The 27007-nt window shown below is 36.8% G+C and overlaps 2 pseudogenes; both read right to left on the reverse strand.

Annotated features, from left to right (window-relative positions):
• LOC129404361 (uncharacterized) overlaps positions 1-14477 on the reverse strand; it is a 28505-nt pseudogene extending 14028 nt beyond the window's left edge.
• Positions 14478-15508: 1031 nt separating this feature from the next.
• On the reverse strand, positions 15509-18902 carry LOC129404362 (uncharacterized; annotated as a pseudogene).
• Positions 18903-27007: the final 8105 nt, after the last annotated feature.

The following is a 27007-nucleotide window of genomic DNA, read 5'->3' on the forward strand; positions in this document are numbered from 1 at the left end:
CTGAAAATGTAATCCATGGAAAGATTAAAATATTTTCAGGGTACATAATATCATTGATATGCTTAAGACATTATATTTTTGTATGCAATAGCACAGCAGGTAGGGCACTTACCTTGCATGTGGCCGATCCAGGTTCAATTCCTCTATCTCTCTCAGAGAGCCCACCAAGCTACCGAAGGTATTCTGCCCACATGGCAAAGCCTGGCAAGCTATCCGTGGCACATTCAATACGCCAAAAACAGTAACAAGTTTCACAATGGAGACCTTACTGGTGAACAATGGAATGACAGTGCTACACTGCTACAATGAGTTTTTTTTAATTTTATTGAGTCACCAGGAGATAATTACAAGCTTTCTTATTTGGATTACAATCTCACAATGATCAAACACATCCCTCCACCAGTGCACATTCCCCACCATCAATATCCTGGGTATACCCTCCCCTTTTCCCACCCTCCCCCTGCCTCTATGGCAGACAATATTACCCATATTCTCTCTCTACTTTTGGGCATTATAGATTGCAACACATACACTGAAAGGTCATCATGTTTGGTCCATTGTTTACTTTCGGCATGCATCTCCCATCCCAACTGGTTCCTCCAGTCATCATTTTCTTAGTGATCCCTTCTCTATTCCATCTGCCTTCTCCACTCCGCTCATGAAGCAGTCTTCCAGCTATGAAACAATCCCCCTGGACCTTGTATCTACTGACCTTGGGTGTCAGCCTCATGTGATGCTACCCTACACTCCACAAATGAGTGCAGTCCCTTTATGTCTGTCCCTTTCTTTCTAACTCATTTCACTTAGCATGATACTCTCCATGTTTATCCATTAATAAGCAAATTTCATGGCTTTATCTCTCCTAAGTGTGCATAGTATTCCATTGAGTAGATGTACCAAAGTTTCTTTAACCAGTCATCTGTTTTATTTTATTTATTTTATTTTTTTTCCTTAAAGAAATATTTTATTGAACCACCGTGAAAACAAGAAAAAAAATACAAAGCTTTCAGGTTTAAGTCACAGTCAAATACTGATTAAACCACCATCCCTTCACCAGTGCACCCGTTCCACCACCAAGAACCCCAATACACCCCCCTCCCACCCCACCCCCCATCTAAGTAGCTAATGATATTCCCATTATTCTCTCTATATATTGAGTACATTTCATATTTCCACACAGAACTCACTATTATTGATTGGAAATTTTCCCCAACAATCAGGCCTGCTGAATAGGCATCATCTAAATAATTTCTCTTGATTGCTAAGAGTGAAGACTTTAAGTTTTTGGTTTCTAATATTTTAGCTCAGTTCACAGTCAAAATGGATGGCTGCAAGAATCCGCTCTGGTGCCAAAATGGGTTAGGAGACCTCAGGATCACAGTCAATAGGCGCGGAGGGTCTGCTTCTCGTGCCGCGGCTCTCGGTTCATCTCTGGGCGGAAGGCGCACCGGGAACGCCCCCCCTCCCAGGACCACCTACAGGCTACGTCACTAAAGAGAGTCCTACCTCCTGGTGGAGGGGTCTTAGAGGGTGGCTCTCACCGTGTGGCTGCTGCCGCTGCCGCCATTTTCGCTCAGAAAAATGGGGTGGAGAGGGAAAAAAATCCCTCCCCGGGCTGCACGAGGTTGTAACTCAGTTCACAGTCAAAATGCATGGCTCAAGCATCCGCTCTGGTGCCAAAATGGGTTAGGAGACCTCAGGATCACAGTCAATAGGCGCGGAGGGTCTGCTTCTCATGCCGCGGCTCTCCGTTCATCCCAGTCATCTGTTATAGGGCACTCAGTTGTTTCCAGATTTTGGCTATTGTGAACAGTGCTGCAATGAATATATAGGTACATATGTCATTTCTACTGTACTCTTTTGCAACCTTGGGATATATTCCCAGAAGTGGTATTGTGGGGTCATATGGAAGCTCAACTTCTAGTTTTTGAAGGACTGTTCATATTGTTTTCCAGAAAGGCTGGACCAGTCAGCATTCCCAATGACAGTGAAGGAGCGTTCCCTTTCCCCCACATCCACACCAGCACTGGTTGCTTTTGTTCTTTTGAATATATGCCAGTCTCTGTGGTGTGAGATGATATATCATTGTTGTTTTGATTTGCATCTCCCTGATGACTAGCGATGTGTAGCATTTTTTCATGTGCCTTTGGGCCATTCGTATTTCTTTCTTGAGGAATCTTCTGTTCATTTCTTCTCCCCATTTTTTGATGGGGTTGGAGGTTTATTTCTTATACAATTCTACAAGTGTCTTGTATATCCTGGCTATTAATCCCTTATCAGATGGGTATTGGGTAAATATTCTTTCCCATTCTGTGGGCTCTTTCTGTAGTTTGGTCAATGTTTCTTTTGAAGTACAGAAGCTTCTTAGTTTGATGTAGTCCCATTTGTTTATGCTTGCTTCCACTTGCATGCTCAATGCTGTTTTGTCTTTAAAGATGCTTTTAGCTTCAATGTCATGAAGAGTTCTGTTTACATTTTCTTCTATGAAACTTAGAGATTCATGTCTGATATTGAGGTCTTTAATCCACTTAGATCTGACTTTTGTTCCTGGCATTAGATAGAGGTCAGAGTTTATTTTTTTTTTTTTGCAGGTAGCTATCCAATTTTCCCAGCACCACTTGTTGAAGAGGCTTTCCTTGTTCCACTTGGCATTTCTTGTTCCTTTGTCAAAGATTAAGTGGCCATATATTTGGGGGTCTGTGACAGGATATTCACTCTGTTCCATTCGTCTGAAGGTCTGTTTTTATCCATACCATGGTGTTTTAATAACTACTGCTTTGTAGTAGAGTTTGAAGTTGGGGAATGTGATGCCACCCATCTTCTTTTTTCCAATGATTGCTTTAGCTATTCGTGGGAGTTTATTGTTCCATATAAATTTCAGGAGTGTTTTGTCTATTTCTTTAAAAAATGTCATGGGTATCCTGATAGGGACTGCATTCAATTTATATAGTGCCTTGGGCAGTATTGCCATTCAATGATGTCAATTTTCCCTATCCATAAGCAGGGGATGTGTCACCATTTCCTAGTGTCCTTTTTTATTTCTTGAAGTAGTGTTTTGTAATTTTTCTTGTATAGGTCCTTCACCTCTTTGGCTAAGCTGATTACAAGGTACTTGATTTTCTGAGGTGTTATTGTGAACGAGATTTTTTTTAATGTCTCTTTCTTCTCTTTAATTATTTGTATATAAGAAAGCCATGGACTTTTGGGTGCTGGTTTTGTAACCTGCTACTTTACTATATCGACTTATTGTTTCTAGGAGCTTTTCTGTAGAGTCTCTATGGTTTTCTAAGTATAGTATCATACCATCTGCAAATAGTCATAACGTGACCTCTTCCTTTTCTATCTGTATGCCCTTGATATATTTTTCTTGTCTAACTGCTATGGTCAGGACTTCCAGTACTATATTGAATAGGAGTGGCGAAAATGGGCGACCTTGCCTTGTGCCTGATCTTAGAGGGAAGGCTTTCAGTCTTTCCCCATTGAGAATGATACTTGCTGTGGGCTTTAGGTAGATGGATTTGACTATATTGAGGAAAGTTCCTTTGATGCCCATTCTGCTGAGAGTTTTCATCATAAATGGGTGCTGAATCTTGTCAAATGCTTTCTCTGCATCTATTGATATGATCATATGGTTTTTATTATTTCTTTCATTAGTATGAATGAATTATGTTGATTGACTTGCAAATATTAAAACATCCTTGCATCCCTGGGATGAATACTACTTGTTCATGGTGTATGATCTTTTTGATGAGTCGTTGGATTCTATTTGCTAATATTTTGTTGAGAAACTTTGTGTTTTGTTCATCAGGGATATTGGTCTGTAATTCTCTTTCTTTGTGGAATCTTTGTCTGTGTTTGGTATCAGAGTGATATTCACTTCATAGAAACTGTTTGGAAGTGTTTTTGATGCTACAATTTTCTGGAAAAGCTTAAGGAGGATTGGAAGTAAGTCCTCTTTAAAGGTTTGGAAGAATTCACTAGTAAATCTATCTGGGCCAGGACTTCTGTGCTTGGGTAGACTTTTTATTACTGTTTCAATTTTCTTGGTGCTGATAGGTCTGTTCAGGTATCTCAGGTCTTCTTGATTCAGCCTTGGGAGGCTATAAGAGTCTAGGAATTTATCCACTTCCTTGAGGTTTTCATGTCTTGTGGCATAGGATTCTCAAAGTAATTTCTGAGGATCCTTTGAATTTCTGTAATTTCTGTTGTAATGTCCCTCTTTTCATTTATAATTCGGTTTATTAGTGTTTTCTCTCTCTCTTTTTTGTGAGTCTTGCTAGAGTTATATCAATCTTGTTTATTTTCTCAAAGAACCAGCTCTTGGTTTCACTGATCTTGGTTTCACTGATCTTTTGAATTGGTTTTTTGTTTCCATCTCATTAATTTCTGCTCTAAGTTTTATTATTTCCTTCCTCCTGTTCGGATTTGGCTCCATTTGTTGGTCATTCTCCAAGATTTTAAGCTTGAGGTTAGGTTACTTATGTGGGCTCGTTCTTCCTTCCTGAGGAATGCTTGTAATCTATGAACTTTCCTCTTAAAACAGCTTTTTCTGTGTCCCATAAATTTTGGTAACTTGTGTCCTTATTGTCCTTCGTTTCCAGGAATCTTTTGATTTCCTCTTTGATTTCCTTTCTAAGCCACTCATTGTCCAATAGTGAGCTGTTTAATTTCCAGGCATTTGATTTCACTTTCTGTTTGTGTGTGTGATTTATTTCTAATTTCAGCACATTGTGGTCTGAGAAGATTGTTGAAGCAATCTCTATCTTCTTAATTTTATGGAGGTATGTTTGTGGCTCAGCATGTGGTCTATCTTGGTGAATGTTCCATTCACACTTTAGAAGAATGTATATTCAGCTTTTTGAGTATGAAGTGTCCTGTATATATCTATTAAATCCCTTTCTTCCATTTCTTCCCTCAGATGCTGTATGTCCTTCCTATGCTTGAGTCTGTTTGATCTATCAAGAGGTGATAAAGCGGTCTTGAAGTCTCCCACTAGTATTGTGTTGCTATTGATATCTTTCTTCAAGTCTATGAGTGGTTGTTTTAAATACTTTGCTGGTCCATCATTAGGTGCACATATATTTAGTATTGTTAGTTCTTCCTTTTGTACAGATCCCTTTCTCAATAAGAAATGACCTTCACTGTCTCTTGTGAGCTTCTTCAGTCTGAAATCAATGTGGTCTGATACTAAGATGGCTAGACCAGCTTTTTTATGGGAGTTGTTCGCCTGTAGGATTGTTTTCCATCCTTTGACCTTGAATCTGTGTTTGCTCTGTTGAGATGTGTTTGTTGCAGGCAGCAGATTGTTGGGTTCAATTTTCTAATCCATCCTGCCACACTGTGTCTTTTAATTGGTGCGTTTAACCCATTGATGTTGAGAGAGATTATTGTTATTGGGTTTTGTCCCATTTTTCTGCTGAAGTTTGGTGCATTTGAGGGTCCTGTCTTGTCCTAAAGTAGCCCATTCAGTTGTTCTTGTAGCCATGGTTTTGAGTCTATGAAGTTTCTGAGCTGTTGTTTATTTGTGAAACTGTGTTGTTCCTGCTGTTATGAATGAGAGTCTAGCTGGGTAAAGTATTTTTGGTGAGGCATTTATTTCATTGAGTTTTTTCAGTATATCCCACCACTGTTTTCAGGCCATGAGGGTTTCATCAGACAAGTCAGCTGTGAATCTTAAGGATGCTCCTTTATAGGCAATTTCTTTCTTTGCTCTTGTTGCTTTCAGGATTTTGTCTCTATCTAAGGTTTTGGTCATTTTGATCAGGATGTGTCTTGGGGTATTTTTATTTGGATTTCATCTAGCTGGTACCCTTCGGGCCTCCTGAATGTGGTCACATATTTTCTTCGGCTCTGGGAACCTCTTAGCAATGATGTCTTTGACAGTTTTTTCTTCATTAGGATTTTCTTCCTGTCCTTCTGGGACTCCAATAATTCTTATATTACTCCTCCTGGCTTCATCACGATCTTCTCTTGCCATCTGTTCCTGGATTGTCAATCTCTTTTCCATTTTCTGTTGTTTTCTAGAGAGTCTCGGACATCATCTTTGAGCTCACTAATTCTGTCCTCAGCAGCTGTTACTCTGCTGCTGAAGCCGTCCAATGAGTTTTTTAATTCACCTACCAGGTTTTTCACATCTGACATTTTCGTTTATACTTTCCACATCTGTACCTTCAAATCTTCTTGTATTTTATTGGTATTGCTTTTCATTGTTTTGTTTAGCTCCCTAAATATCCTCAGTAGCTCCTTTCTAAATTCCTTGTCAGAGAGGTTGTATAGCACTTCCTTGCTGTTTTGATCGTATAGGCTAGCCTCTTCAACAAGTAAGCTTGGTGGGGATCTGCATTGCTTTACCATTGTGACCTATGTAGCTCACCTGTTAATAGTCACTGATACTATTCTGTTTATGATGCAATATTAATTTAGGTACGCTTAATGAGATATTAGATAATGTGTTTCTGTTGTTTAAGCTAACCTGGTGAAAGTTCCAGCTAAGAGGGTAATGTCTGATTCTTGTGGGATATGGAGGGGAGAGAATAACACTAACGTGGCAGGAGCCCCGACCTGGGCTGGTACCTGAATGGGGTAGCAGAGAGTACACAGAATGATTCAGCTTTGGATGGGGCATGGTGTCCCTCAGTTCCAGTCCCCTGAAGACCAAGGATGAAAACCGGCTTTCCTGGGAACTGGGCAAAAACGCTACTCCAGGCAGGAGCCCTGACCCGGGCTGGTACTGAATAGTACAATGAGGTTTTCAAAATGCTAAATACATTGCTTTCTATGTAACAGAAAGAGCTAATCTAGTCCAGGCAGTTTCCTTCTTTCTCTACTTTGGACACCATTGTTTGCCATACAGATACTGAGAGGTCATCATGGTGGTCCTTTGTCTACTTTCAGCACACATGTCCCATTCTAAATGATTCCTCCAACCATCATTGACTTAGTGTCCCCTTCTATGTCCTAACTGCCTTCACCCCCAGAACTTGATACAGCCTTCACCCCCAGAACTTTTACAGGCTCCCAACCATGGACCAATCCTCCTGACTCTTGTCTCTACTATGCTTGGGTGTTAGTCTCATACTATTTTGTATTCCACAAATGAGCACAGTCATTCTATGTCTGTCACTTTCTTTCTGACCCATTTCACTTAGCACGATACTCTCCATGTCCATCAACTTATAAGCAAATTTCATAACTTCATTTTTCCTATCAGCTGTATAGTATTCCATTGTGTAGATTAACCCCTTTCTTTAACCAGTTGTCTGATTTTGGACACAAAGGTTATTTCCACATTCTGTCGATTGTGAAACTAAATACAGAGGCAAAAAAACTTTGTTTATTAAATAAATCCTAGGATTTCCTCTTTTACACATTTTATTGAAAGTTCCAAAACATAATAGAGAACATATACTTTTCTAATATTTAATCTAATATTATTGGGTACCTATTAGCTTCCAAGTAGAACTTACTTCTGTTAGTTTATTAACTCTAGTTATGTCAAACTTAATTAAAGTGTTCAATAGTTTTTGTTCTAAATACAATGTTCTAATTAACATTTTGTTTCTTCCATATATGTTCCTGAGGGAAGAGAAGTGTGAGCTTCAATGCCACTTTAGTTGAGGAATAGAGAACTGAGTTCACACTGTCTTTGCTTGACTTTATAAAATCATGAGATTTCTATCTTTCCTGTAATTTCATACTCTACTGCCCATTTTCACATTTTTTTCTGCCTTAAAGCATATTCAATAATAAAAATTGTTTGATCTCTCTTCTATCTTTGTGAGGTTTTTCTGGGATTTAAGGAAATTTTGTTGTTAATTAAATTTCCATAACAAATCAAGTGTTCACCATGTCTAATTACTTCCTGCAGGCATTTGTCTGTCATTGAGTTTTGGCCAGTTGCCTTTTGATTCAATATTTAGGTAAAAATATGGAATACCATGAAGAGGCTAAAGAGATAGTACAGGGGGTAGGGCATGTGCCTTGCATGTGGCCCAATCAGTTTTAAATCTCTGCATCCCAGAAGGTCCCAGGGGAGTTTCCAGAAATAATTCCTAATTGCAGATCGAGGAGTAATTCCTGAAGATTGCTGGGTATGGTCCAAAAACCAAAAAAGAAAACACAAGAAATGTCATGAATTTACCAATTGAATCTTCCCATTATAATGGGAGAATTATTCTTGGCATCCCAAACAAGCCGTAAATAGAAACAGGAACTACATTTAAAAAAAAATCACAAAATGTCATTATTATTCAAATATTTGAAAAAAATAAATGAAATATAAATGTTTATTCTTGATTTAAAGAACAATTGAGACTCATTGACTTTGTTAATTACAAAGACTTCATAATATTAAGGCCTAGAAATGCAGGGTGGGAGAGATTGTAAAGGACTTAGCTGTTTACCTTGCATATGCCCAACTTGGTTCAATCCTCTGAACAGTGTATCTTCTCCAAGCACTGCCTAGAATCATCCGTGAGCACAGAGACAGGAGTAAGCCCAGAGCTCTGCTGGGTACAGTCTGAATAGAAGCAATCAAAACTGATAAAGAGGATAAATGAAAAATCTTAGCCACCTGGGTAGAATTTAAACCAGATTTCTCAGGTCCTATATAAAGAAAACTTCTATAAACATTATCATTATGATATCATTACTGATATAAAATGACTTATAATTTATTTTAGGAAACCCCCAAACTGAGATTTATTCATCACTAATAATTTCTATATTCAGTTTTAAACTGTTTTAACATTTCTTGTTACTACTAGGCCAGATTTTACATTATACTGGGGAGATATTTTTGGCTTGCTTACTCAGTTTCTTCAAATATATATGAAATATGCCATATATAATAACAAACACAGCATGTCATAATATGACATATAGAGGGAATATATAAAATGTAGGCTATATTACATAGCAAATTATAGAAATTATATATATATATATATTGACTTAATCTTTTTCCTGAATGGTCATTGCTCTGCTACTATGTAAACAGAACATCTACCTATGTTCTACTACCTAGATATTGTAGAAGATTAAAAATATCGCTAGTTCCACTAATTAAATCAGCTTTATGCTAAATTATTTTCTCTAGGTATCTTAAAAACATACTCAACTATTATAGAGTAACTCTTCTTAGGAAAGTGTTGCTTCCAAAGAAACTATAAGGAATAAGCAAAAACTCATTTCTTAACAACAAAAAATATGACAATATACATAGAACAGGTCTGAGTATATTGAAGAGCTCTAACTCTTTCTAATTTGTATATTAGAGAGGTAGACTAAGAAGTTTAAAGACATATTTTAGTCACACCCAACTATTACATGAGGATCAATAATTAGCTCAAATTCTGATTGACTTTCAAAACAATATTCTTTACTATTTTTTCTTTCAAATTAATTTTCTACCTTACCATTTTCTATTAGAAAAGAGTGTATATATGTCCTAATGTGTTTGCAGTTGATTATAACCACGCACAAACTTTGAATATTTCCTCCAAATCACCTTCTTATCTTCCCGTCCAAAACTTACTGAATAATAGACCCTTTAGAGAAAGTTTTTTTAATGTAAACATGTAAATATAGTTATTAATTAATTTGTCATTTTTGCTTCATCTACTTGGCTGCAAAACATCATTTGCTTTTCACAGAGTATCATAGATCACAATATATGAATTAATGTCATTTCCTCCTAAAGTTTGTTAAAATAATCTTTTTAAGAATTTCTACTTAAAATATTTCCTTCTATTTTTCTAATAATACATACTCACACCCTTGGCCCAGATAAGATCCAGAGCTGCTGCTCGGGAAACAGACCCTCTGCTCCTAAAGACTATGATCCAAGAGTTCTTCTAATCCATTTTGGCACCCAGAGTGGCTTCTTACAGAAATGCATCTAGACTGTGAGCTGTACTACGACTATGTGCCGCCCGGGGAGAGATTTTCCCTCTCCACCCTGTTTTTCTGCTCAAAAAATAGCAGCGGCAACATCATACATCTGGCGAGAGCCACCCCGTAAGACTTCCACCCAGAGGTAGGACCTTTGCAATGTTGTGGCTCAGTAGGTGATCATGAAAAGGGGGTGGTATCGGCACACCCTCAGCCCAGATAAGATCCAGAGCTGCTGCTCGAGAAACAGACCCTCTGCTCCTAAAGACTATGATCCAAGAGGTCTTCTGACCCATTTTGGCACCCAGAGTGGCTTCTTACAGAAATGCATCTAGACTGTGAGCTGTACTAAAACATCAGAAATCCAAAAGCTCATAGAATCTTCATTCTAAGCAATTAAAAGAAATTATTAAATGATGCCTTTTCAGCAGGCCTGATTGTTGGGGGAAAATTCCAAACAATAATTGTGAGTTATCTATTGAAATATTAAATGTATTCAAAGTATAGAGAATAAAATAAAGATCATTAGCTACTTAGGTGGGGGCTGGGTGGGAGGGGAGTATGTCGTGGTCCTTGGTGGTGGAACATGTGCACAGGTGAAGGGATGGGGTTTCAATCATTATATGACTGAGACTTATACCTGAAAGCTTTGTATTTTTTTTCATGGTGATTCAATATGATAAAATTAAATAAAATAAAACAGAAGGAAAGGGAAAAAAAAGAATTCTTGTGAAATAACAGATTTTCTGAAAGAAATAAATAGGTAGGTTTCAGACAGGAAATTCTGGTAACAAATCTTTCAGTCTTTTAAAATGATAATAATACGAGTTCTGTTTCTATCCCCGCATACAAACATGTACTATTGTTAAGTTATGTGATTTACATTGCATTAAAACGTTTCCTTTGAAAAAAAATAAAAATAAAAGTACATACTGATAAATCAAGTTTCTCATTAGTCAATTATGTCCTAATAGTTGAAAATTTAGAAATAGTTCTAACCTCTAAGTGACATGATAAAAGCAATCCCATTCACAATTGTGCCTCAAAAAATCAAGTACCTCAGAATCAGCTTAACTAAGGAGGTAAAGGAATTGTATAATGAAAACTACAAAATGCTACTTCAGGAAATAAAAGAGGACACGAGAAAATGGAAAGATATCCTCTGCTCATGATTAGAAGAAATAATATTGTCAAAATGGCAATTCTCCCCAAAGCATTGTACAAATTCAATGCGATCCCTATAGGAATACCCTTGTCATTCTTCAAAGAAATGGAGCAAGCGCTCCTGAAATTTATATGGAACAATATGCCCCCACAAATAGCTAAAGCAATTCTTGGGAAAAAGAAAATGGGAAGAATCAACCTCCCCAACTTCAAACAAAGCAGTAGTCATTAAAACAGCATGGTACTGGAACAAAGGCAGAGCAGCAGACCAATGGAATAGGGTTGAATACTCTGACACATCCCCCCAAATATATGATCATCTAATCTTTGATAAGGGAGCAAGAAATGTGAAGTGGAGCAAGGAAAGCATGTTTAACAAATTGTGTTGGCAAAACTGGACGCTACATGCAAAAAAATGGGCTTAGACCTCCACCTATCACCATGTACAAAAGTCAGATCAAAATGGATTAAAGACCCCAACATCAGACCAGAATCCCTAACGTACATTGAAGACAAGGTTGGCAACACCCTCTGTGACATTAAAGCCAGTGGTATCTTCAAAGATGACATGCCACTGGCCAAGCAAGTAAAATCAGAGATAAATAAATGGGACTATCTCAAACTAAGAAGCTTCTGCACCTCAAGAGAAACAGTGACCAAAGTACAAAGAAAATCTACAGAATGGGAAAGGATATTTATGCAGTACCCATCCGATAAAGGGTTGATATCAAGGTTATACAATGCACTGGGTGAACTCCACAAGAAGAAAACTGACAACCCGATCAAAAAATGGGGTTATGAAATGAACAGAAACTTCCCCAAAGAAGAAATCCAAATGGCTCAGAGGCACATGAGAAAATGTTCAACATCACTAATCATCAGGGCGATGCCGATCAAAACAACAATGAGATATCATCTCACACCAGAGACTGGCCCACATCCCAAAAAACAAAAGCAACCAGTGTTGGTGTGGATGTGGGGAGAAAGGGATTCTCCTTCACTGCTGGTGGGAATGCCGACTGGTTCAGCCCTTTTGGAAAACAATATAGACGATTCTCAAAAAGTTAGAAATTGAGCTTCCATTTGACCCAACAATACCACTCCTGGGTATATATCCCGGAGAGGCAAAAAGGTATAGTAGAGATGGCATCTGCATTTCTATGTTCATTGCAGCACTGTTTACAATAGCCACAATCTGGAAATAGTTCTAACCTCTAATAAATTATATTAAAATCATAGATCTCATGAGGCAATAGGAAAAGAGATAGGATACTAACTAATAAAATATGTACAAAATGTTAAATGAATGAGGTAAAAATATAAAATGAGCTGAGCTTAATAAGGTATCTCCTTTACAATTCTCTCACAATTGTTTAAGGTAGCTGAAAGAGTAACTATATATGCATAAGTATAAAATATTATGAATATGCTAGCTTTCTACTCTACAAAATGGGTTAATTATATTTAGATATTTTTCATTAGAGATTATTGTTGATTCAAATAAATTGCCTCAAAGTTTCTTCTTAAAATTTTTGAAGACAAGGCTGAAGGAAAAATAGAGATACTTTTTTTCCTCCTGAAATTAGATTTGCTTTTACATGTTAGATATTTTATTTTGTAAGCAATGCTTAATTATAGTAACCTCATATGTCCATTTTATATGTTGCCTTTCAGATTGATATATTATGTATTGTAAATAATGGCTGAGGAGAAGTACAAAGAAATTCAGCTTAGATATCTTTATTGCTTTAAACTTTGTAGTTTTAGAAGTTGGTCTAAAACAAAAAATTTAACTTATCTGAATTTATGGCAATTTTTAACTGATATAAAACTATTCCCATTTTTACTAAGGGAGCTTTACAAATATAAATTGTGTTTTAATTTAAACCATGTGTTATTATAATATATGTACATATTATAAAATATTACTAATTATCATGTCAGAGTAGTACATATTTACTTGGGAGATGTATACAGTTAAGGACATTTTAGTCACCTTGCTGTATGTTAGATATCTAGAATTTACTGACTCTGCATAATTGAACCTTCTAATTCTTCAGTTAACACCTCACCATTTTCTCTACCACTCCAGTCTATAGTGTTTCTTATTATTCTACTTTAGAATGTAGATAATATTTTTACGTTAAACAAAATCTCTATTGACTCAATGTTTACTTGCACTCCAAAATATGTTTAGACTCTAACATCCAATGTGGAAGTATTAGTAGATAAGTCTCTTGAGAGATAATTAGACTTAGAGTAGATCCTGAGGACTAATCTACAACGATGAAGATGGAACCTCTATGAAATGAGGAAGAAATAAAAAAACTCACAGTCTCCATATCAGTGGGAGAACATAGCAGCAGGAAGTGAGTTCTGATTAGATATTAGCTCTGCAGGTGTATCAATCTTGTACTTTACAGTTTCTAGCTTTTCTGAGGCTCTTTGATACGCCAAAAACAGTAACAACAAGTCTCAACAATGGACACTTTACTGGTGCCTGCTCAAACAAATCGATGAGCAGAGGGATGACAGTGATGACAGTGATACAATGATTACTACAAACAAGGACAATAATGGGAAGACACTGAGACAATACTGAGGCAATGACAACATCTATGACCCCATTGGGAACCTTGCTTGGGCTGAGGGTAATGCAACCCAGGGTGAATGATCAGTATTTAGAAATAGATACTCAAGAGGTCTATGACTTAAAAGGATTTGTCAAGGATGAGGTGGTTGTGAAAATTTACTGTGCTGTGATTGTGAGGGCCTTCACCTATAATGCAGAAGGAAGAGGACAACATTGAGTAGATAGTTCCTGGGCAGCTGATTAATGAGTTGTTGGAACTGTTCAAAAGAAATGCATAACTGAAGTTGAGGCAGGAGAATAGGAAACTACAAGACAAGAAAAAGAATCTGAGAGAGTTCAAAGTAATGCAATTACTAGACCTTTTCAACTCCAGAAATTTCCTTGGAGTCTGAAAATATGGACGCTGACCCAAAAGGTTTTTATTAATAATAGACTCAGGGTCTCTAAGTATTATGCGCTTATGAGCTTATCTGTAATTTAATAAAAAAATAAATCATGTCAACAACCATGAATATATTTTTCAAAACCATGATATCTCCTCTGGCGGAGCCTCAGAGAGATCATTCAGAGCTCATTCCAGAAGTAGACATTGCTATCTTGGGAGGGAACAGCTCCAGGCAAGTTTCTACCTCTGAAGAAGGTAGTGCAAAGATTCACCTGTGTCCAACTGGAAATCTACCTTTTTTAAGCAAACCAACAGAAAGTGCTCCCCAGTTGCACCCGAGGCTCCCATCCTCCAGACTGAATTATCACAGAACACCCTGGAAGTTTCATTCACTTTGGAGTAGACTGCAATGAGGAATGGTTTGAACACAGTGATATCAACCATCTTCACTCTGGGTAGATATAGGCTAATTTGTGCATCCCTGTGTCTTAGTTTTTAGCAAATAAGTTGAAAAGTAAAAAAGAAAAAATCAAAAAGTTCTGTTGACCATGTCTTAGGATTGTTTCCATTGGGAGTAGATAATCTAATCCTCCATTTTGTGTCCTTGCATTCTGCAAATGAATGAGATCATCAGCATTTATAGAATGATGATTTTGGGGATCTTGAGATAAAGGTAAAGGAAACCAGGTACTTTGGTGGGAGGGCATAGTGTAGTGCAATCTGGTGGGAAAAATAAATTATTTTAAATATATACATATAATGTAGCATTCCTCCGTTTCTCTCAGAGAGCCCGGGAAGCTACTGAGAGTATCCCGCCCACATGGCAGAGCCTGGCAAGCTCCCCTTATCGTATTCAATGTGCCAAAAACAATAACAACAAGTCTCACAATGGAGACATTACTGACTGGTGCCTGTTCAAGCAAATCAATGAACAACGGGATGACAGTGCTACAGTGCTACAGCTTTCAGAAATGTAAGAAACAAGTGCTTTTTAAAAGCCATTTGGGTCTATGATAGCTTGATAGAGCCTCATGAACTAAAACCTCACTGTATCACTGTTACCCCATTGTTCATCAATTTACTCAAGTTGGTGCCAGTAACATCTCCATTTATCCCAGCCCTGAGATTTTAGCAGCCTCTCCTTACTCGTCTTTCCCAATGACTGGAGGCTCTTTTCAGGGTGAGGGGAATGAAACTGTTATTATTACTGTATTTGGCATATTGAATACACCATGGGGAGCTTGCCAAGCTCTTGTCTATGGGCGGGATACTCTTGGTAGCTTGCCGGGTTCTCCAAGAAGCATGTATGTATATATTTCCCTTTATGATGATGTGGCCACGTGGTCCAGGAATATATTCACTCATGCATGAAGCTCGGCCTGAGCATGTGGAAAGTGTGCACAGCTTCCAGTATTTTTAAAATTTCCTCCCCATGTTTTTGCATTTAAAAATCCTCATTCCTTCCAGATTGCTGCCTATGCATGCAGGACTAAGAAAGCATATTTAGAATCAGTATAGATATTCACTCTCAATCCTTTGGCCAACTGGCAGGCTCCGGTGAGAACAATTAATTCTACACTTTGAGCTGAGGTTCCCCCTAGTGAAGCTCTGGCTTCCAATGTTCTGGTCACACTAGTGACAGCATCTACAACAATGAGTTCCTTTATACACAAGGCTGCTTTCCTGCAATCAGTATACCAAGTTTTATCTGAATTTCCCAAAGGTGGTACCTTTTGAACCAAGATTAGAATACATTTATACAATCACCTCTGTAGAATTAGAATGATTCTTAAAAAAGCCAGTTACAGAAACATCGTTTTCTCTTCACTTTCATTTTAAAACTTTGCCAGATGGTTTAACAAACCTGGTTTGTTCATTTGCATAAACACAGCAAGATTGGAGAATTCTCCATTCGAGGTAACTAGTTATTTACTAAGAATTCCTGGAGGTTGGCTAAAAACTGGAGATACACCAATAATGGCATTAATCTTATCTGGCATGTCAGAGTTACCCAGGCCTGGTCATAAGATGTCACATGATGAACTAAAATAAACTTTATAAAATATCACTTGTATCACTTGTCATCCCCTTGTTCATTGATTTATTTGCAAGGGGACCACTAACATCTCCATTTGTTCCTGTCGCAAGCTACTGTAGCCCAATAGCGTCTGCTCTTTCCAGGAACATGAAGAGCCTCAAACTGTTCATTCAAGGTCTTGACAAAGAAGTCTGACCATCTCATAGGCGGGTGGCCACGAGGTCTTTTGACGTTCTATGGAATCCGGTCCTAACATCTCTAGTCTAGCTATCGTCTCTAAATCTCATTATGTGTCTGGCCCATCTGATTTTCAATGCTTTGGCAAATGAGGTAGGGTCCCTGATTCTTGATCGCATATGGAGGTTGGAACTCCAGATTCCTTCTCTGACTTGAGTGAAGCATGATATTCCAAGCATAGCTTTTTTGATTCCTCTTTGGGATACCCGAGTAGCATTCTCATCCTGTTTTCATAATGCCCAGTTCTCTGAGCCATATGTTAGTGCAGGAAGAACAGTGGAGTTGAAAAGATGTGCCCAGAAATGGAGGTTCTTTGTCCTCTTAACCACTTTGACGTTCTTGAAGGCGTTCCATGACACTCTCTTCCTCCTGCGCAATTCAGGTGCTGTGTCCTTTGTCATGTTGAGTTCTTGACCTAGGTACACGTAACTGCTAAATGTGGAGATGTTCTTTCCATTGAGGGGAAATGGAACATCAGAAACTAATCCATTTATCATGAACATTGTCTTTATGAGGTACAGCTACAGTCCTACCTTTCCACACTCATGGTCAAAATCGGCCAGCATTCGTTCCGCTTGGCTGACATTTGGTGTTATGAGAATCATGTCATAAGTGAAGTGGAGGTTGTGTAGTTTCTGACCATCTATCTTCACTCCCATTTTTTCCCAATCCAGTCGTCTCATGATGTTCTCAAACGTAGCACAGAAGAGTGTCAGTGAAATGGTGTTGCCCTGCCAATCCCCTCTCTTTACATCAATGATCTACTTCTTTGTAGAATGGTGAGATCCTGGTGGTGAATCCATAATACAGCTCATGGAGGATCCTGATGTACCACGTTTTAACACCCTGTTTGGCCAGGGCTTCGATGACTGCTTCATTCTCAACAGAACAAAAGGCTTTCTTTAAATCAATGTATGTTTGACAGCCTGGAATCTTTTTTTTTTAATTGAATCACCGTGAGATAGTACTAAGCTTTCATATTTGTGTTACAATCACACAATGAACAAACACCCATCCCTCCACCAGTGCACATTCACCACCTCCAATATCCCCGGTATAACCCCCCCTTTCCCACCTGCATCATCCAAGGCAGACAATATTCCCCATATTATCTCCCTACTTTTGGGCGTTATGGTTTGCAATACAGACACTGAGAGGTCATCATATTTGATCCATTATCTACTTTCGGCATACATCTGCCATCTCGACTGATTCCTCCAGACATCATTTTCTTAGTGATCCGTTCTCTATTCCATCTGCCTTCTCCTCTCCACTCATGAAGCAAGCTTCTGCTGTTGGTCAGAGTGGCATCTTGAACTCTCGATAAACCTCCGTGAGTTTGGTCATTGTGTGGATATGTTCCATCATGCTGAATCCTTTTTGGAATCCAGCTTGCTTTCGAGGTTGTTCTTTGTCTTGTGTTCTGCCAATCCCAATCAGGATTACTCGAGAGAAGAACTTGTAAACAATGGACAACAATCAGATCGGACGATAGTTGCCGATGTCGTGTATGTCTCCCTTTGTACAACAGGACTGCCCTGCTGGTTTTCCATTGAGATGGAACCTTGTATTCAGACAGGTAGTGTGTGAAGAGCTGAGTCAGTGTATTGACAAGTACTAGCAGCATATTCTTCAGGTGTTCTGGTCTGACCTTGTCTGGGCCAGGTGCTTGTCAGATTTCAGAAGGGCGAACTCTCGGAACAACATATCCATCCTGCATAATTTGGTATGTGGGCAGATGGACGTGACTATGAAAGAGATCCAAGTAGAAGTCGTGGATAACCTTTTCCATTGCCCTTCTGGAAGATGTGATAGATCCATCATCAGAGAACAATCATCTTTGTCTTATAGTTGACGAAGGACAGGCTGGTGTTGCGAATACTTTTCCCAGCTTCTGCTGCATCAGCCAACACTGCTGCTCTTCTCTCTTTGAGGTCTTCCTTTATCGCTTCTCTGCACAGCTTTGCAAGCTCAGATGTTAGCTTGTAATTTCGTGAGGCTCATGCTAGATCACGTTGGCGAATGAGCTCAAGAGTCCCCAAAGACAGACAACTTTTTGTGGCTTTCTCTCACTCTGCATTCCTCCCACAATCATGAAGGTGTTGAACCAGTCCATCATATTCCTTGTCGATGTTGTCAGTGATGGCATCTTCCCATATTGCTGCAATAGTGCCAAAGAGCTCCCAGTTGGTGGTCATTCTGGGAGTTCTCTTCTTAAACTTTGCAGCCCTTTCTCCACACTCCGTGAAGTAGAATTCTGCATGAAGGAGATGTGGTCTGATTTTGTTTGGAATTTTGGAAGAACAGTGACATTGGTCAGGCAAAACCATCAATTGAATATGATGTCATCAATTTCATTGTGGAACTTTTCACTGGGAGATTCTCATGTCCAATGTTTAGATTTGGCCTTCTGGAACTTCGAAGTACCATGGATGGTCTTGGGCAACATGATGAACTCAGTTTGTTCCATTCTGGCTGTGGGTCCCGATGTGGACTTCTTCGAGTGACCTTCTAGGTCCTATCTTGGCATTAAAATCACCGACAATGACCTTGTACAGGGTGTGGTCATCCTTATAGAATTTCTCTAGCTCCATGTAGAACTTCTCAATTTCTTCTTTGCCGTAGCTGGATGTTGGTGTGTAGGTGTGTAGATGATGAATATAGAAACTGCTGGCAACAAGCCACATCTATCCAAAGTTAAGCATCTGAATCGGGTTGTTAGACATTCGAATAAATCAATGCTTATGGCCAAGTTTGTATTGAAAAGGACAGCAACACCACTGACACCTCTATGGTCGCATGTTCCGAGGAACAGTTCTTCTCCAGTGTTGAGAATGGCGTGATGTCTTTGATGCATTCTCGTCTCGGAAAATCCAATGATATTGTACTTGATATTTCGTGCTTACACCATCAGGTCCTCGATGGATGCTTCTGATGCCAGCGTTCCTTAAAAGTAGTCATTTTAGTCCTTCTTGGTTTTGGCAGCCTACTTTGGCCCTGAGATTTTGTCAGCCTCTCCTTGCTCTTCCTTCTTAATACTGCCATACTGGAGGCTCTTCCAGGGTCAGGGGAATGAGGCCCATTGTTGTTATTGTTTTTGACATATAGAATATGCCATGGGTATCTTCCCAGGCTCTACCGTCTGGGCGGGATACTCTCGGTAGCTTGCCAGGCTCTCCAAGAGGGATTGAGGCTTTTAGGGTGGCCTCTAATCGTCATTTTACAATTATAAAATATAATTTTTTTATATTAACGTAAGACCAATTTTAAGAACTGTAGTATGTATGTTTTAAGTTGTTTTCCTCATTTACACACAATAGATTTTCTTAAAAGAATACAATGTTCACATAATTTTGTGTTGTTTTATGTCACTAGTATATGCTTATACAGTATATAAATTTATAGATCAACTGATAGTTGCTTAATTTAACTTCCTTTAAGAAATATCTGCATTTAATAATGTCTGTGAAATATCACATTTTGTCTAAAATACTGTATGATTAGATCAGTATTAATTTTTCACACATATAAATTTAAACAAATCCAAAGAAAGTTTCTAAAGTGAAAATCACATACAAATTTATTTATAGATTTATTTTTTTAAATATCAAGTTATACATTTGACAGAAATTCTATTAAACATAAATTTATATGTAAATATTTTTCTCTTCATAAGAATAAATTCTGCAACAAAAATTCCTTGGCTACACTGTCAAACAAATATCACCCGGTGACATAACTTCACTGATGATGATGTTTTCAGATGGAGAGGTATTGTTCAAAAGATGTAAAATTTCAATAATAAAAAATGAATAGGTCTTAGGATGTTCTTTCACAAAATAATGCCTACAGTCAATAATACAGTATATACACTTATATATGTATAAAGTGTATAGATTTTTATATATGTACATAAAATTCATATATGCATAAATAGAATGGTAAATGGGAAATTCTTAAACGACACTAAAGTGCTTAAAAATAAGTATGAAAACCTTAAGTACTTCTAAAAATGACATATGTTGGTGTTTGTCTTGTTTTATTATTTACTTTCTCCTGGGCTGGCATTACAGCTTCTGGCTATGTCTCCATCAGTGCCCTTTAGACAAAGTGCTGTGTTGATAGCGGCATTTCAACAATATGCCCTTTTACATTTAACTAGCAAAAACACATGTTAGATGACATTTTTGTATTCTTGCATTAAAATAATAATTAAGGTTAAATTTTAAAAAATTTAGCTTTTAAAAATGTTTGACTTTTCTAACATTGTAGAACACAGATAAACAAATTCAAGCATATAAAAAAATAATGCATATTGAAGTCAATTAAAACAGAAACAAATATCCATTTAGGCTGAAATAAACATATTTTTTGAAAGAAAATTTCAGAAAAGCAATAAAGTCAAGAAAAAATAAAATTTATCAAATGTACAAAAGTATCTTAATTGCCAACTTAAATCTAATGACATCATTTATCATTTTTTGTGTATCATGATGTAAGTCATCATCTCCTCCCAGCTCCCAAATATTCTTTCTATGTTCAGAACACATTGGCTTTTTTTCTGAGTATCATAATCATTTGTTAATATGTTATGTTTGTTTTATTCTTATACTTATTTTTGAAGACCAGGTGTCTAGCATAATTACCTGCAGACATTCAATACGTTGACCTTCTAAAAATGTGTTGGAGTAACATTGTGTTGTAATATTATAAGTCTCATATTTTGAATATTGTAAATCATTATGTGATATGTGTCACCTAAACATATTTAATATGTAAAAACTTCAAATATTCAAAATACCAGCTAACAAATAACTACCCCTGTGCTCAGAGACAATGAGTTATGTCTTTATTATGGTTAGAATACAAATTCTATGAATGCAAATGTGTATGAATATATGTAACTTCAAATATACTACTTTTTAAATATTTTAAAAGAAAATAAAACTAGTAGTTGTTGTGTTAGGTGGATTCATATGTGCTGATATTATATATTTATATATCCAATGTGAAATTTGATTAGCAAAGTACACTTTATCTTCTGAGATTAAAAGCATTTTTACTTTTGTATGTGATTTATGGCACAGCTCTATTAAATTATGAATACTATTCCTACTTTATCTACAAAAATTATCACTTTATTCTGCATAATAAGAAATATATAAATTGATATAGATACATAGATGATGTGATATGTTTACAATATAAGAATATAATATAGACTCACCTGAATTAAATTGTTTAAATATATTCAAACTATTTCCATTCATGGAAGTTGAGCTAAGGTCTGAGTATTGCAAACCAATAATCCTGTTTTGAGGAATAACAACAGAATTGAGATATTCAGAGGAGTCTATTAAAATCCTTATAATATTAAAGTTCCGCTAAAGGAACAACTTATTTTTAGTATAAATTAATCTCTATTTATAATAGAAAAAAAAGAAGCCCATAAGTAAATCCAAACAGATTAATTTAAAACAGATTAATAAAACTTCAACTATCTTGTGGCCAGAGAGATAGAAAATCAGATAGGATACTTGCCTTGGTTGTATCTCTGACACCCCATATATCACCTCAAGCCCTGCTAGGAATGATCCCTGAGCCCCAAACTAGGAGTAAGTCCTGATCATTGCTGGGCATGGTCGCAAAACAAAAACAAACAAAAAATTAGCCAAACTATTCAAACAAAAAAATATATACAAAAATAAAAATTATCATATTACTGAAAGACATGATTGAATATCATAAAACAAACCTATGGGAAGTAGCTAGATACAAAATATGCTGCATAGTGATATTTATATAATTTTTATAATAAAAGTACGTGTAAGAAAGAAGATAGTAGTTGCATTTGAAACAGAACATTGGTAAGAGCTGGGAAGGTGTATTAGAGATTCAGTATTGGTAGAAAGATTCTAGTAAGAGATACTGATGGTAAAATAGGCAAGTTCATATTGTGCTGATTCTATTAGTCAGTCGAAGTCACTATCTGCATATGGTCATGTATAAATACTCATCATGATGTTTTTTAACAACATTTGAAAATAAGATTAATCAGATTACATGTACATCGCTATAAAATTGATTGATGTATATTGTCAACTGAAATCTATTGAGTGATAAATATATATAATATATACCATACCATTAATTCACAAATTAAGTTTTTTAGAAAAAATCAAGTAATTCAAATAAATATAAAATATGTACAGTAATAAAAATTCATATTTTACTAAAATTTTACTATTTTTTCCTAAGTCAGTTACAAATGATCTTTTGGGAAATTGCATAAGGGGAACTTCATAATATATTTTAATGCAATGAATTACAGTAACATTTTATTTTATTGCATAGTGAGTTACTAAAAAATGCTATTAAGGTCAAAAATTATTTCAATAAAAATTATCTACATCTTGTTAACTAGCAACACATTGCTCTGATTTCAAAGCAGTACCCAGCATCTAGCATACATTATACTTCCAAATTAATGCAATATTGTGACAAGATTACTTCAAAATTACTGTGGGATCATCAGAGTTAAACTCCAGTTTGTCACATGAGGCTATATATTTCTTCTTTGGCAAACTCAGTATGTTCTAAAATTAAACAACTCCTGACATATCTTCATCAAGTGAAGACTATTTTTTTTTAAATATATAGGCACCTGTCATGGATGTATAATTTATCAGAAACTGTAATCTTTTGAATTAAAACAAAATCTGTTTTACATTTTTAAATATTTGTTTTATGTTTTTGTTTGGAGGCCACAGCTAGAGGTGCTCAGGGTTTACTTCTGGCTACGCTCTGAGACTAATTCTAAGGGTGCTCGCTGAAGATTATTAGTACCAGAGTTCAAGCAGGGGCCAAATACATGAAAGGGAAGTGTTTTACCCATTGAACTCCCTCTTTGACCCACACAAACACACACAAACACACAAAATCCCGTTAATCAATCACCAATTTCTCGGGTGGGCTCAGTAGCATCTCATTTCGTCCTTTCCCTGAGATCTTAGAAGTCCATATTGACTCGGCCCTCCTAAGGATGTTGCACTGGGGGCTCTTCAGGGTCAGAGGAATGAAATCCAGTTTGTTACTGGATTTTGCATATGAATACACCATGGGAAGCTTGCAAGGCTGTCCCATGTGGGCAGGAAACTCTCAGAAGATTGCCAGTCTCTCCCAGAGGGAGAAGAAGGCTAAAGATATCACACTCCGAGCGCTTCTGAGAGCTTGCTTTTAAGTCTCTCTCTGGATGTTGATGGGATTACACACACCTGGGTTCCTCTGCCGGTACCTTCATGCATGAGGCCTGTCCGAACATGTGGAGAGGGGCCTCCAGCATGGCTATAGCTAGGTTCTGGTGGTCTTCAGCCACCAGGAGCTCTGCTCGGGGTGGGGAAGGAAGCTGGAGCCCATCCCCTCTGAGGGATCCCGGGGAAGACAGCCAGGCATTCGGGCTAGAGACTCTCTTTGACCCTACATTTTAAAATAAGCATACAAAGATTTGTATTCAGCTAAGACACACAACTTACTAAGTTTGGAGGCAAGCAGATAACTTTAAGAAAATTACCACAACCTATGCTATTCATATAGCCATCTACTCCAGAAGTTTTCTTTTCTCCTTTCATATTATTTATGTGAATAAACCATATTAATTCTCTTGCAAATGTTTATTATAAAAAAGTGTATTGTGTTTTGGTTTCATTTTGTTTGGAAGACATACTCAGTGGTGCCCAGGATTCACTCTTTGCTCTGTTCCCAGGAATCACTCCTCGTGGACTCAGGGGACCATATGGTATGCCAGGAATTGAACCCCAATAGGAGGCCACGTGAAGGTAAACACATAACCCTTTGGTATTATCTCTCTGACCCCTCGAATGGTATTGTAGATTGCAAGCAATATTCTATAGAATAGATGAATAGATGCAAAAGACTTCTATTTTTTTTTTTAGTAGTATCATTCATGTGACAAATATCTTTGCATTTTCCACTTTTCTAATACCTGTTATCGAGTTTTCTATTATCCACTTCTATGGCTATTTTAGATTCTTCAAATAAGTGCTGTCATGTAGTATTTGTTCTACTGTATCTATTTGTTTCACGAGTGCAAGTTTCTCAGATTTACATGTATCATAAATGATAACATTTCTTAGGTTAAAAAATGTTCCATTATATGTCCATACCACAGTTTCTCAAATATGATGAAAAGACAAAATAAAATAACATTTTGATAGATTCTTGGCTGTACATTTGTTTCGAGATATCTTTAAAAATTCTTTAAAAATTCACGAAATTTCTTGATATTCCTTCGTTGTTTAAAAGGAGATGGACCCTGTACTCTATTATAAACACTGCAATTGCAATTTTGAAATATTTTGGTAGGATATATTTCAAATGCTCATAATATATGAGTATACACAGTTTCTTTTTAAAAACAAATATACTTAAAATATCAGAGAAATAAATGCAAGGATTTTAGAAGTCCTCGTCATTCTAACTTTTGTGTTTTCCTGGAACATGAAGGGAGGATACGTATTTTGGCTTATTTAACTAATATTTCATTGCATTGAATTAAGCTCATGTAAATTCATAACATATATAATATACATGGTAAAAATATATTCGTAAAATTTAGAAGCCTTAATTTTCTATTGTATCTTTTTGGATATATCCACAAATATTTTATACAATGTACAAATATACAGAATCAGAAAATATTATTAGTACATTAATATTTGCTATTAATTCGAGGTAAATTATAATGAAAGTATGATATTTGGGAATTATATGTTATTGCATATTCATATATTTTAGTCAATTTTTAAAGTGTAAAGGAAAGAAATATTGTTCCATAAGATGTAAAAATTTCAGAAGAATGACTAGGAAGATTGTTTTTTTGGAGATTCTGATTACCTTAAAAATCAGTAAGCAAAGTTAGCTTTGTAGCTGTAGAAATAACAGCCTCTTATAAACTCAAAAATGTCTACACTATAAAAGATCATAAGATATGGGTGCAGACTGTATAGAAAATGATGAGTGAAGAGAATTATGATATATAGAGGAGAGTTTGCTTTGTGGCATCTTGTGAGCACTCTGAGATATCTGAAGTGGTCAAAATTGTACTCACAGTGTATAAACAGGGAACTATATTTTCATTTATATTTTAAATTAATATGTGCCTCGTATACATATTTAGTGTGTGTTTCCTTTGTAAGGTGTCACTCTTTCTTGGGTACTAAGGAAAATAAAATTGGAAGAGAAAGTGAGAGTAATAATATGTGCTTGTGATACTCACAATTTGTTTACTCATCCAAAATAGCACAGTAGCTCTACATTGAAAATAAGATGGAACTGATAAACTTTCTACAACACTGTCCATAATCACTACCCTCCCTGACATATCTTAAAAAAAATTTAATTTTCTTAAAATGTAACAAAACATCCAGACTACTAATGTCGAATGACCCCAAAGTGTATATTATACTGAGAAGTGAATAATAGTTTGTGAATTTTTTTCTGAGAAAATATATTTTTTTTAATTTATTTTATTGAATCACCAAGTGAAAAGTTACAAAGTTCTCAGGCTTATATCTCAGTTATACAATGCTCAAACACCCATCCCTTCACCAGTGCCCATATTCCACCAACAAAAACAAAAGCAAAACAAAAACAAAAACAAAAAAACAGTATACATCCCACCCCTCACCCCCCAACCTCCCCCCCGTGCCCCGTGCGTGAGTGATAATTTCACTTCCTTTTCTCTTTACTTTGATTACATTCCAGATTTCAACACACAACTCACTATTGTTGTTAGAGTTTCAAAGCAGACTCACTATTTTTGTTGGAATTTATCCCCCAAGAATACAGCTCTATTGACAAGGTTTACAATTTCTGTATTATAGTAATTAAGACCGCGGAGATTTAAGTTGGAAAATGAATCATTTCCCTTCCTGGAACAGCATGTAGCAAAAGCTTAGTTTACAGTCTCCATACATGGGTGCAAGCACTTGCTGGAACTCCAAATCCTAAAGCTGTCTCTGGTTCCAGTTCGTTCCACATCCACTGGCTGTGCAGAGGCATGGGCACCGGGGCCGAAACTCGGCCGGAGCCGAGCACCGGCCCCGGCTGGGACTGTCCCGGTATCCCGAGGCTGTTTCAAGTTCAAAGCACATTTTTTTTTTTTCCGCGCCAAAAGTTCATACCTTCTCAAAGGACCCACAAAATGTCGGACACCACGCCTTCTCCCGGAGGGGAGAGAGACCAAGAAGGAAGGATATTTCCTCCGTTAGCCAGCGTGGGGCAAAAGCTTAGTTCACAGTCTCCATACATGGGTGCAAGCACTTGCTGGAACCCCAAATCCTAAAGCTGTCTCTGGTTCCCGCTCGTTCCACATCCACCGGCTGTGCAGAGGCATGGGCACCCGGGCCGAAACTCAGCCAGAGCCGAAAATATTTTTATTGAGATGGAATAATAAGTTTATATAAATATTTATATAAATTGAATTGGATTTATAAAGTAATCTATAAATTAAATTTATATAAACATAAACTTTAAATAAGTTTATAACTTATAAATAAGTTTATGTTTATATAAACTGTTTATATAAAGATTAGTTCAATATAAGGTAAATTAAATATTATTGATGAAACATTAACAATTGACCACTTTTTTCTTCTTAATTTTATGTTTGGGCCTACAC

The sequence above is a fragment of the Sorex araneus genome, chromosome 4 (genome assembly GCF_027595985.1).
Source record: "Sorex araneus isolate mSorAra2 chromosome 4, mSorAra2.pri, whole genome shotgun sequence".
Lineage (NCBI taxonomy): Eukaryota > Metazoa > Chordata > Mammalia > Eulipotyphla > Soricidae > Sorex > Sorex araneus.